Here is an 11,600-nt window from a genome sequence, read left to right on the forward strand (position 1 = left end):
ACACGTTCCCTCATATATGAATCAAGGTGTCAGACACCAGTCTCCAGTGGAGACATTATTTAAACAATACTATTAACCTTCTCCAAGAATACAAGAGACTTCCTAAGGCTGGTAGTGACGTTAAGGAGAACAGTAGGGCTCCTACTTCATTTGAGTCTCTGTCGTCTCAGGATATGGACTACGCCAAACAGGGCAGTAACAATAGTAAGGCTATGTCTTGATATTTTAGATCCAGGTGCCTCTATTTGTGTTATAAAAATATTTTACTGGATCTATGGACAACCACTATTTATTAGTAATAATGGTTTAAAGCACCTGCACACTATTGGAATGTTTGGCAATGTTTTGACTTTAAGTGGTAATCTGACAAAAAGGGAAATCTGCATAATTGATGAGACACTACTGGTTATGATTGATGAGACCCTATTGGTTATGGTTGATGAGACCCTATTGGTTTTGATTGATGAGACCCTATTGGTTTTGATTGATGAGACCCTATTGGTTATGATTGATGAGACACTATTGGTTTTGATTGATGAGACACTATTGGTTATGATTGATGAGACACTATTGGTTATGATTGATGAGACCCTACTGGTTATGATCGATGAGACCCTATTGGTTATGATTGATGAGACCCTATTGGTTATGATTGATGAGACCCTACTGGTTATGATTGATGAGACCCTATTGGTTATGATTGATGAGACCCTATTGGTTATGATTGATGAGACCCTACTGGTTATGATTGATGAGACCCTACTGGTTATGATTGATGAGACCCTATTGGTTATGATTGATGAGACCCTATTGGTTATGATCGATGAGACCCTATTGGTTATGATTGATGAGACCCTACTGGTTATGATTGATGAGACCCTATTGGTTATGATTGATGAGACCCTATTGGTTTTGATTGATGAGACCCTACTGGTTATGATTGATGAGACCCTATTGGTTATGATTGATGAGACCCTATTGGTTATGATTGATGAGACCCTACTGGTTATGATTGATGAGACCCTATTGGTTATGATTGATGAGACACTATTGGTTATGATTGATGAGACCCTACTGGTTATGATTGATGAGACCCTATTGGTTATGATTGATGAGACACTATTGGTTATGATTGATGAGACACTATTGGTTATGATTGATGAGACCCTACTGGTTATGATTGATGAGACACTATTGGTTATGATTGATGAGACACTATTGGTTTTGATTGATGAGACACTATTGGTTATGATTGATGAGACACTATTGGTTTTGATTGATGAGACACTATTGGTTATGATTGATGAGACACTATTATTTTCTGTAGTTTGTACAGTTGGTTCACACACTCTGTTCCTCCTCACTCGAATCACATTTAAAATCAATATACTACCTATGTTTTCATGACATTTTTACTCCACTCTACATTCATGGACATGAGATTATTGCACTTTTAAGTGATATCCTCTGGGTTCACATTGTGCAATTTGTTGTATATGTCTGTTACCCAAATAAATGAATGGTGATATCAAATGGTGAGGTATTACTCTTGTATTAGCTAACATCAGCTGTGTCTAACATAGCTAGCTGTGGAGTGTGTATCTATCTGTGTGATGCCTTCAGCCCCTGTTGGCAGTTTCTTGCGAGGGCTCTACGTTCATGCATATAAGATGACATGTCTTCACCAAATGGTGAATACCTCGATATACTGTGCCACATGTTTAGTAGTGAGTCATGATTAGCTTGCTGTTAGCGTGGCGTGAGTGGGTGTAGCCATCTATCTGCCTTCCCTGTGAGGGCATCAGCCCTGAGCAGGTTCAATCGCTAGTCTACATTCATTGACATGAGATTACTTTTTTATTTAATTTTTTATTTTACCTTTATTTAACCAGGTAGGCTAGTTGAGAACAAGTTCTCATTTACAACTGCGACCTGGCCAAGATAAAGCAAAGCAGTGCGACACAAACAACAACACAGAGTTACACATGGAATAAACAAGTGTACAGTCAATAACACAATAGAAAAAAATCTAGTTTATATACAGTGTGTGCAAATGATGTGAGGAGGTAGGCAATAAATAGGCCATAGTAGCGAAGTAATTACAATTCAGCAGATTAACACTGGAGTGATAAATGAGCAGATGATGATGTGCAAGTAGAAATACTGGTTGGAAAAAAAACTAAAACAATATGGGGATGAGGTAGGTAGATTGGGGGGCTATTTACAGATGGACTATGTACAGCTGCAGCGATCTGTTAGCTGCTCACATAGCTGATGTTTAAAGTTAGTGAGGGAAATATAAGTCTACAGCTTCAGCGATTTTTGCAATTAGTTACAGTCACTGGCAGCAGAGAACTGGAAGGAAAGGCGGCCAAAGGAGGTGTTGGCTTTGGGGATGACCAGTGAGATATACCTGCTGGAGCGCATGCTACGGGTGGGTGTTGTTATCGTGCCCAGTGAGCTGAGATAAGGCAGAGCTTTACCTAGCATAGACTTGGAGATGACCTGGAGCCAGTGGGTCTGGCGACTAGAGCACACAAGTCGCAGTGGTGGGTGGTATAAGGGGGTTTGGTAACAAAACGGATGGCACTGTGATAGACTGCATCCAGTTTGTTGAGTAGAGTATTGGAAGCTATTTTGTAGATGACATCGCCGAAGTCGAGGATCGGTAGGATAGTCAGTTTAACTAGGGTAAGTTTGACAGCGTGAGTGAATGAGGCTTTGTTGTGAAATAGAAAACCGATTCTAGATTTGATTTTGGATTGGAGATGTTTGATATGAGTCTGGAAGGAGAGTTTACAGTCTAGCCAGACACCTAGGTATTTGTAGTTGTCCACATATTCTAGGTCAGAACTGTCTAGGGTGGTGATGCTAGTCGGGGTTGCGGGTGCGGGCAAGGTATGGTTGAAAAGCATGCATTTGGTTTTACTAGCATTTAAGAGCAGTTGGTGGCCACGGAAGGAGTGTTGTATGGCATCGAAGCTCGTTTGGAGGTTTGTTAACACAGTGTCCAAAGAAGGGCCAGATGTATACAGAATGGTGTCATCTGCGTAGAGGCGGATCAGGGAATCACCCACAGCAAGAACGACATCATTGATATATATACAGAGAAAAGAGTCGGCCCGAGAATTCAACCCTGTGGTACCCCCATAGAGACTGCCAGAGGTCCGGACAACAGGCCCTCCGATTTGACACACTGGACTCTTTTTGCGAAGGAGTTGGATAAACAGGCAAAGCGGTCATTTGAGAAACAAGGCTATTGAGTCTGCTGATAAGAATGTGGTGATTGACAGAGTCGAAAGCCTTGGCCAGGTCGATGAAGACGGCTGCACAGTACTGTCTTTTATCAATGGCGGTTATGATATCGTTTAGTACCTTGAACGTGGCTGAGGTGCACCCGTGACCGGCTCGGTAACCGGATTGCACAGCGGAGAAGGTACAGTGGGATTTGAAATGGTCAATGATCTGTTTATGAACTTGGCTTTCGAAGACTTTAGATAGGCAGGGCAGGATGGATATACTGTAGGTCTATAACAGTTTGGGTCTAGAGTGTTACCCCCTTTGAAGAGGGGGATGACCACCGGCAGCTTTCCAATCTTTAGAGATCTCAGACGATACGAAAGAGAGGTTGAACAGGCTAGTAATAGGGGTTGCAACAATGGCGGCGCATAATTTTAGAAAGAGAGGGTCCAGATTGTTTAGCCCAGCTGATTTGTACGGGTCCAGGTTTTGCAGCTCTTTCAGAACGTCTGCTATCTGGATTTGAGTGAAGGACAAGCTGGAACTTGTCTTCTTGACCAAAGTAATTAATATGTACTGAACAAAAATATAAACACAACGTTCAATAAGGTTCATATGAGGAAAACAATCAATTGAAATACATTCATTAGGCCCTAATCTATGGATTTCACATGACTGGAAATATAGATCTGCGTCTGTTGGTCACAGATACCTTAAAAAAATGGGCCTCAGGATCACATCACAGTATTTCTGTGCATTCAAATTGCCATTGATAAAATGCAATTGTTGGTTGTCTGTAATTTACACCTGCTCATACATTACCATAACCCCACCTCCACCATGGGCACTCTGTTTACAACTTGACGCCATACACATGGTCTGCAGTTGTGAGGCTGGTTGGACGTACTGCCAAATTCTCTAAAAACGATGTTGGATGCGGCTTATGGTAGAGAAATTAACATTCAACCCTCTGGCAACAGTTCTGGTGGACATTCCTGCAGTCAGCATGACAATTGCACATCAATAGCAGATCAAAACCTGAGACATCTGTGGTATTATGTTGTGTGACAAAACTGCACATTTTAGAGTGGCTTTTATTGTCCCTAGCACAAGGTTCACCTGTGTAATGATCATGCTGTTTAATCAGCTTCTTGATATGCCACACCTGTCAGGTGGATGGATTATCTTATCAAAGGAGAAATGCTCTCTAACAGGAATGAGAAATAAGCTTTTTGTGTGTACAGAACATTTCTGGGATCTTTTATTTCCGCTCAGGAAACATTGGACCAACACTTTACATTTATGTTGCATTGATATTGTTTTCAGTGTATATACTGTATATAATAGCTCATGTCCAGTAGATAGTCATGATGATTAGCTAGCTAGCTGTGTGTATCTGTATCTATGATGCCTCCAGTCCCCCCCCCCCCCCCCCCCCCATTGAACCCAATAACCTATTTTCATAACAATTTCCCTCTACATTCATGGACATAACCAAATGGTGAAGTAATAACCAATATTAGCTAACATTAGCTATGTGTGCTGTGTAGAGGGATGCATCTGCCTGTCCAGTCCCAGTCAGCCTTATTCCCCTGTGAGGGCATCAGCACGGAGCAGGTTCAATCTCTAGTCTACATTCATGAACTTGACATAACTTCTCCTGATCAAATGAAGTAATACTGTTGTATTACCCCAAACATTAGCTATGTATTGCATGGCTATCTCTGTGTGGGTGTGTCTTTGTATCTGTATAATGCATCCAGCCTCAGTCATTCCCCTGCTAGGTCATCAGCACTGAGCAGGTTCAATCTCTAGGGCGCATGTTAATTGGCTTGGGCCTCTGCTGTGACAAGAGTCACGGAGACCAACCCTGTAGGCTCCAAACACACACTAGGTTTCGCTCCAAATGCAGGCCAGGGTCATATTGAGGAAGTAGGTAGGAGGAAAATGTGTTCTGAAATGGCAAACGGACAGAAACAAGCTTTCTTATTGAACAAGATCAAGTAGTACCACTTCGGCGAGTCATCGCTTACATTTCCTGTCTACTTAATAACGCATTCCAGGTTTACAACTGTCACTTAAGTTTGTGACCGAACCTACCCTGTAGACCGGATAACTGTAACCATGTTTACAGGGACTTTAGAGGATGCTGTTACAAGCATTTCACTACACCTGCAATAACATCTGATAAATATGTGAATGTGACCCAAAACATTAGATTTGATTTAGAGAGTGTTGTTGAAGAGTACAGTTGCCCTTTTGACTGTCGGGTTGTTTAGTGGCAGAAGGGTGTAGAAAATACGCATCTCTACAGCAACAGAACTGACAACAGAACCAAATCAGATACTGGGTAATTCATATATAAACGTTAAAGCTCTGACGAGTGACTAATGCCTGGTAACAATGAGACTACCATATTAGAGAAGTACTGTACCATGACTTACTAATGATGGTTTTGTATTTCATTTTCAATAAAACTTGGATGATTTTTTGATGAACACCAAGTGTGTTTCTCTTTGTTTTGTGTGAGAATCACCTCGTTAAAACCACATGAAGAGCATTATCTGAAACATCTGATTTACATCATCTTGAGTCTCTGGTGATTAAGATGTGTTTGGCACTGACTACACACACACACACACACACACACACACACACACACACACACACACAAACAACAACTAGTGTCTTTGGGGACTGTCACTGCCTTCTGTCCCATTTCCTTCAGCACCCACCATGTCTCTGAGCTGATGTAATGAGGATATGTTGCCTTAAGACCATGCTGAGACTGCCGTTGGTGGTGGAAAAGCCTCTATCAAATTCACTCAATTTAAGGGCTTTATTGGCATGGGAAACACATGTTAACATTGCCAAAGCAAGTGAAATAGATAATAAACAATACAAAATGAACAGTAAACTTTACATTTACAAAAGTTCTAAAAGAATAGACATTTCAAATGTGATATTATGTGTATATACAGTGTTGTAACGATGTGCAAATAGTTCAAGTACAAAAGGGAAGAAAAAAAGTAAACATAAATATAGGTTGTGTTTGTTCTTCACTGTTTTCCCTTTTCTTGTGGCAACAGGTCACAAATCTTGCTGCTGTGATGGCACACTGTCGTATTTCACCCAATCGATATGGGAGTTGATCAAAATTGGATTTGTTTTTGAATTCTTAGTGGATCTGTGTAATCTAATGGAAATATGTGTCTCTAATATGGTCATACATTTGGCAGGAGGTTAGGAAGTGCAGCACAGTTTCCACCTCATTTTGTGGGCAGTGTGCACATAGCCTGTCTTCTCTTGAGAGCCAGGTATGCCTACGGCGGCCTTTCTCAATAGCAAGGCTATGCTCACTGATTCTGTACATAGTCAGTCACAGTGGTCAGGTATTCTGCCACTATGTACTCTCTGTTTAGGGCCAAGTAGCATTCTAGCTTGATCAGGTTTTTTGTAAATTTTTTCCAATGTGTTAAGTAATTATCTTTTTGTTTTCTTATGATTTGTTTGGGTATAATTGTGTCCTGGGGCTCTGTGGGGTCTGTTTGTGTTTGTGAATAGAGCCCTGGGACCAGCTTGCTTAGGGAGCTCTTCTCCAGGTGAATTTCTTTGTAGGGGATGGAAGGTTTGGAAATCACTTCCTTTTAGGTGGTTGTAGAATGTAACGGCTTTTTTCTGGATTTTGATAATTAGCGGGTATCGGCCTAATTCTGCTGTGCTGTAACGGCTGCGGTAACGGCTGCTGTAACGGCTGTTGTAACGGCTGTTGTGACGGCTGTTGTGACGGCTGTTGTGACGGCTGTTGTAACGTGGTAGGTGTTTGTCCCCCTGTGTGCTGAGGGTGTCAGGTTCTTGTCCAGTTCTGGCATTTAGGTCACCACAGATTAGTACATGTCCCTGGGCCTGGAAATGGTTGATCTCCCCCTCCAGGATGGAGAAGCTGTCATCGTATGGTGCTACCATTGGAGGGATATAGGTAGCACACATGAGGAAATGTTTCTCTGTTGAGATAATTTCCTTATTAATTTCTAGCCAGATGTAAAATGTTCCTGTTTTGACTAATTTAATAGTGGGTTAGGTCTGTTCTATACCAAATTAGCATACCCCCTGAGTCTCCTCCCTGTTTCACACCTGGTAGTTTGGTGGATGGGACTACCAGCTCTCTGTGACCTAGAGTGCAACTAGTGGGTACCTCTCCTCTATACCATGTTTCTTGTAGGATGACAATGTCTGTATTTCCAATTTATTTGATGAAGTCTGGGCTCCTGCTCTTTAGGCCAAAGGCAGATGACCTCAGATCTTGTATATTCCAGGATGAGATAGTACAAGATTTGTGTTCCATAGTGTCTAGTGTTGCGATTTGTGTGGTTTAGGCCCGGACCATCACAGTAGGTGTGAGCAGAGCATGTTGAGCATCTGATACATATCTCGATCACAGGGTGGGGGGCATGGGGTGGGCAGAAGGGGCATATGTGGTGTATAGAATATCCACCCTCCCTCCCTCCCTCCCTCCCTCCCTCCCTCCCTCCCTCCCTCCCTCCCTCCCTCCCTCCCTCCCTCCCTCCCTCCCTCCCTCCCTCCCTCCCCAGTAATGGGCTGATCTTCCCGTTCCTCCCTCTCTCCCCAGTAATGGGCTGATCCTCCCTCCCTCCCTCCCTCCCTATATCTCTCTCCCCTCCCTATCCCTCTCTCTCCCCCTCCCTCCCTCCCTCCCTCCCTCCCTCCCTCCCTCCCTCCCTCCCTCCCTCCCTCCCTCCCTCCCTCCCTCCCTCCCTCCCTCCCTCCCTCCCTCCCTCCCTCCCCAGTAATGGGCTGATCTTCCCGTTCCTCCCTCTCTCCCCAGTAATGGGCTGATCCTCCCTCCCTCCCTCCCTCCCTCCCTCCCTCCCTCCCTCCCTCCCAGTCTAGTAATGGGCTGATCTTCCCGTCCCTCTCTCCTGTTCAGAGCTTAACTTCTCCTCTTCCTGACAACAGTATGACAGATAGGATTTATTGTAATGGTATTGGATGATGGTGGTAAGTCTTCTAAACAGGATCTCTTATCGATCGTCTGCTGCTCGTCATCTCTCAGTTGGCTCGCCTGTCACATACTAATCTTGTACTGTGAGAAAGCAGGCTAACCATAGAAATATAATCTCTAGAATGGAAATCCTCTACCAGGTCAGCCATATTGAGTGTACCCTTTAGTTCACCAGTCACAGCCATAGGGAGAGGTTCTATAAACCTTCTATGGCAAACAGGCAAACACACAGTTGTTGTGAATAGATGAAATAGGGCAAACTGATAAATACATATTCTTAATAGTTTTATTTATACTTTATTCAACATTTAACAAATGTAACTAAACTCCATGTTACAGTTAGTTGAATTGTTTGGTTCCATGCTTGTGTTTGTTTCAAACTCCATCCAATATTTTATCTTTATCACTGACCTCAACCAAGAGTCTTTTAGAGCGTTCACAGAACATAAAAATACAGTATATGAATCCATAAATACCTCATATAGCACTGTAGTCCACCACAAACAACTGTGACGATTTACACACAAAAATAGAGTATAGTATACTTCATTTCAAATTCATATAGTCGTTATATCATTATATGGATACTTAGGTGCTTTTTCATAAACTGAAATACAGAGCACTTCGCATATAGTGATAATCTGTGCAGGACTGTCAGCGATTGATCACTATACAGTTTTCACTATCAGCAGAGTGGTGTATACAGTATTCACTATTAACAGAGTGGTGTAAACAGTATTCACTATTAGCAGAGTGGTGTATACAGTATTCACTATCAGCAGAGTGGTGTAAACAGTATTCACTAACAGAGTGGTGTATACAGTATTCACTAACAGAGTGGTGTATACAGTATTCACTAACAGAGTGGTGTATACAGTATTCACTAACAGAGTGGTGTATACAGTATTCACTATTAACAGAGTGGTGTATACAGTATTCACTATTAACAGAGTGGTGTAAACAGTATTCACTATTAGCAGAGTGGTGTATACAGTATTCACTATCAGCAGAGTGGTGTAAACAGTATTCACTAACAGAGTGGTGTATACAGTATTCACTAACAGAGTGGTGTATACAGTATTCACTAACAGAGTGGTGTATACAGTATTCACTAACAGAGTGGTGTATACAGTATTCACTAACAGAGTGGTGTATACAGTATTCACTAACAGAGTGGTGTAAACAGTATTCACTAACCGAGTGGTGTATACAGTATTCACTATTAACAGAGTATACTGTATACAGTATTCACTATTAGCAGAGTGTACTGTATACAGTATTCACTAACAAAGTGGTGTATACAGTATTCACTATTAGCAGAGTGGTTTATACAGTATTCACTATTAGCAGAGTATACTGTATACAGTATTCACTATTAGCAGAGTGTACTGTATACAGTATTCACTAACAGAGTGGTGTATACAGTATTCACTATTAGCAGAGTGGTGTATACAGTATTCACTATCAGCAGAGTATACTGTATACAGTATTCACTATTAACAGAGTGGTGTATGCAGTATTCACTAACAGAGTGGTGTATACAGTATTCACTAACAGAGTGGTGTAAACAGTATTCACTATTAGCAGAGTGGTGTATACAGTATTCACTATTAGCAGAGTATACTGTATACAGTATTCACTATCAGCAGAGTGGTGTATACAGTATTCACTAACAGAGTGGTGTATACAGTATTCACTAACAGAGTGGTGTATACGGTATTCACTAACAGAGTGGTATATACAGCATTCACTATTAACAGAGTGGTGTATACACTATTCACTATTAGCAGAATATACTGTATACAGTATTCACTATTAGCAGAGTGTACTGTATACAGTATTCACTAACAGAGTGGTGTACACAGTATTCACTATTAGCAGAGTGGTGTATACAGTATTCACTATTAGCAGAGTATACTGTATACAGTCTTCACTAACAGAGTGGTGTATACAGTATTCACTATTAGCAGAGTGGTGTATACAGTATTCACTATTAGCAGAGTGGTGTATACAGTATTCACTATTAGCAGAGTATACTGTATCCAGTATTCACTATTAGCAGAGTGGTTTATACACTATTCACTATTAGCAGAATATACTGTATACAGTATTCACTATTAGCAGAGTGTACTGTATACAGTATTCACTAACAGAGTGGTGTACACAGTATTCACTATTAGCAGAGTGGTGTATACAGTATTCACTATTAGCAGAGTATACTGTATACAGTCTTCACTAACAGAGTGGTGTATACAGTATTCACTATTAGCAGAGTGGTGTATACAGTATTCACTATTAGCAGAGTATACTGTATACCGTATTCAATATTAGCAGAGTGGTGTATACAGTATTCACTATTAGCAGAGTATACTCTATACAGTATTCACTATTAACAGAGTGGTGTATACAGTATTCACTATTAACAGAGTATACTGTATACAGTATTCACTATTAGCAGAGTATACTGTATACATAATTCACTATTAACAGAGTGGTGTATACAGTATTCACTATTAGTAGAGTATACTGTATACAGTATGCACTATCAACAGAGTGGTGTATACAGTATTCACTATTAACAGAGTGGTGTATACAGTATTCACTATTAGCAGAGTATACTGTATACAGTATGCACTATTAACAGAGTGGTGTATACAGTATTCACTATTAACAGAGTGGTGTATACAGTAGTCACCATGAGCAGAGTATACTGTATACAGTATTCACTATTAACAGAGCATACTGTATACAGTATTCACTATTAACAGTGTTGTATACAGTATTCACTATTAGCAGAGTATACTGTATACAGTATTCACTATTAGCAGAGTGTACTGTATACAGTATTCACTATTAGCAGAGTATACTGTATACAGTATTCACTATTAGCAGAGTATACTGTATACAGTATTCACTATTAGCAGAGTATACTGTATACAGTATTCACTATTAGCAGAGTATACTGTATACAGTATTCACTATTAGCAGAGTGTACTGTATACAGTATTCACTATTAGCAGAGTATACTGTATACAGTATTCACTATTAGCAGAGTGTACTGTATACAGTATTCACTATTAGCAGAGTGTACTGTATACAGTATTCACTATTAGCAGAGTATACTGTATACAGTATTCACTATTAGCAGAGTGTACTGTATACAGTATTCACTATTAGCAGAGTATACTGTATACAGTATTCACTATTAGCAGAGTATACTGTATACAGTATTCACTAACAGCTTTTCACTGAAGGTGACAGCTGGACCAGAAGGAAATATAGACCGCCCTCAGGACTGACTGACTGACGAAGACACCAGAACACACACACACTGAAG

At 40.8% G+C, this 11,600-nt stretch overlaps 1 protein-coding gene across 4 annotated transcripts in view; it reads right to left on the bottom strand.

Moving 5' to 3' along the window:
• Positions 1 to 8,527: 8,527 nt before the first annotated feature.
• Positions 8,528 to 11,600, bottom strand: part of LOC110536954 (alpha-synuclein) — a 21,636-nt gene continuing 18,563 nt past the window's right edge. For all 4 annotated transcript variants that reach the window (XM_036936910.1, XM_036936911.1, XM_036936908.1 and 1 more), the window contains one exon: positions 8,528 to 11,600. This exon is cut by the window's right edge and continues 256 nt beyond it. The gene's annotated coding sequence lies outside the window, so the exon portion shown is untranslated.

This window comes from Oncorhynchus mykiss, chromosome 12, assembly GCF_013265735.2.
Source record: "Oncorhynchus mykiss isolate Arlee chromosome 12, USDA_OmykA_1.1, whole genome shotgun sequence".
NCBI lineage: Eukaryota > Metazoa > Chordata > Actinopteri > Salmoniformes > Salmonidae > Oncorhynchus > Oncorhynchus mykiss.